Here is a 2462-nt window from a genome sequence, read left to right as displayed (position 1 = left end):
TCCAGTCAAACCACGATTTCCGCTAGCGTGGTTCTCATTTGTTTCTTGTTATTGCTGATGATGATGATGATGGTGAGTAATACCGTCGTCCTTCGGTGAAATCTACCGTAGCTTTGGAAGATCGTGGACCCGTCAGAAAACCACGGAAATATGAAAAACACGCCAGTGGAAATCGTGGTTTGACTGAAGATCCATGGAAAATTTGCCCAGTGTAATAGCCCCTTAAGAGGTATTTTTATATTTTTTTTTACAGTAAAGGAAGCAGATTATATGTAAAAAATAATGGAAAAATCCCGCTTGCATTGCCTCTAAAGCTCCTATAGTTAGCCAACCTCTGGGCACTGCCGGAACCTTCACACACCACACTCCCGTACCCCTGACAGAGCAGAGCCTTAGTCCACTGAGCTACCGGGGCAGAATAAGGCTATATAAAGTTACTAAGGAAACGTAAAGCTATAATGAGACCGTAATAGTGGCTAGCGATGTTATAATAGTGGAGGCATGAGAAGTGGTTGATTTTGTCTGTCTGTCTGTCTGTCTGTCTGTCTGTCTGTCTCTCTCTCTCTCTCTCTCTCTCTCTCTCTCTCTCTCTCTCTCTCTCTCTCTCTCTCTCTCTCTCTCTCTCTCTCTCTCTCTCTCTCTCTCTCTCTCTCTCTCTCTCTCTCTCTTGTAAAGGTTAAATTGGATGAGAGCACAGGTATGGGGGGAACAGTAGAACACACACACCTGGCCTTGTTCTCATTAAGGCGGACAGGTGTGGCCAGGTAGAGAGATAGATGAAGAGAGGACGAAAAAAATGCAAGAAAAAAGGAGAGAAAAACAAGGACTTGGGAAATGGTTGGTATGGGATGAATGGGAAAGAAGAGAGGAAGGAAGAGAGATACGGGGCAAGTATATAAGAGAAGGATAAAAGGGAGGGAGAGAAGGGGGGTAAGATGAGAGAGGGAGAGAGCGAAGGTATAAAAAGAAAACTGTAAGAAAACTGAATAAAAGAAGGAAGAAACTGGGAAATAGCGTGTGTTAGTTGTGTGTGTGGGTGTGTTTGTGTGTGTGTGTGTGTGTGTGTGTGTGTGTGTGTGTGTGTACTACAACCCCCCAGCGAGGAGTGAAAACAGTGAATATTCATCAAGATGGGCAGTTTTCGGGATGGCCTGAGAACGGAGGAGGAGGAGGAAGAGGAGGGGCAGGTGTCGTGGGGTCTTCGCCTGCTGGGGGTTGGCGGGAGGCGTGTGGCGGCGTCATTAGCGAACACTTGTCAACCCGTGTCGCCGTGTGTCGCCCTCCCCCCCTCCCTCCCTCCGCGTCTCTCTCCCGCCCGCCTCTTCTTCCCTTACCGCCATTCCATCCCTCAGTACCTCCTCCTGGGAAAGTATGTACAGATAAGAAGTAAGAAATGGAGGCAGGCGAGCGGCAGAACAAAGTAGGAGAGGAAGTAAAGTCGGGAAAAAGAGAATAGGTGAAGATGCCGAGAAGGGTTCCATAAGGTCTGAATCGTAAGGAGCAAGCGAGTAAGATGTCCAAATGTTCTAAATGGTCTGAATCATAAGGAACAAGCGAGTAAGATGTCCAAATGTTCTAAATGGTCTGAATCATAAGGAACAAGCGAGTAAGATGTCCAAATGTTTTAAATGGTCTGATTCGTAAGGAACAAGAAAGATGTCCAAATGTTTTAAATGGTCTGATTCGTAAGGAACAAGAAAGATGTCCAAATGTTTTAAATGGTCTGAATGGTAAGGAACAAAAAGAAAAATGCCGAAATAGTTCTCAATTCAAGTTAGCGATGATAAGATAAACATAAGATATACAGAAACAATACAAAAAATCATAAACAAATAGCAAATTCACATAGCATAGCATATACACATAAACATATTCACATAACATAAACATAAGTGATACATTTGAGATCGTAGCAATGGGGATGTTCGTGATAGATAAATTTAGGTTTATATAAAGGAAGTGAGACAATAGATGGGTTACAAAATGGGGTCGTTGATGGATAAAACAAATGAAGGAGTTATGAAGCAAAGGCAAATTAAATTGATAGTTACAAACAGAAATGAGATAGATTTATGGATAGATAGAGAGTTATGAAGTAAGGACAAAGATGACTGAAGGTTACAAATGGAGGTTATGGATATTTTGACGGATAGGGAGGACACATGTTTCTCTTCAGCTGTGTTGTGTAGACTGACTGACTGACTGACCTCTTATAGACATGTGTAGCTCCGACTGACTGACTGACTGACTGACCTCTTATAGACATGTGTAGCTCCGACTGACTGACTGACTGACTGACCTCTTATAGACATGTGTAGCTCCGACTGACTGACTGACTGACTGACCTCTTATAGACATGTGTAGCCCCGACTGACTGACTGACTGACTGACTGACTGACTGACCTCTTATAGACATGTGTAGCTCCGACTGACTGACTGACTGACTGACTGACCTCTTATAG

The sequence above is a fragment of the Eriocheir sinensis genome, chromosome 52, assembly GCF_024679095.1.
Source record: "Eriocheir sinensis breed Jianghai 21 chromosome 52, ASM2467909v1, whole genome shotgun sequence".
NCBI classification, from domain to species: domain Eukaryota; kingdom Metazoa; phylum Arthropoda; class Malacostraca; order Decapoda; family Varunidae; genus Eriocheir; species Eriocheir sinensis.
Note: the sequence above shows the minus strand (reverse complement) of the source record.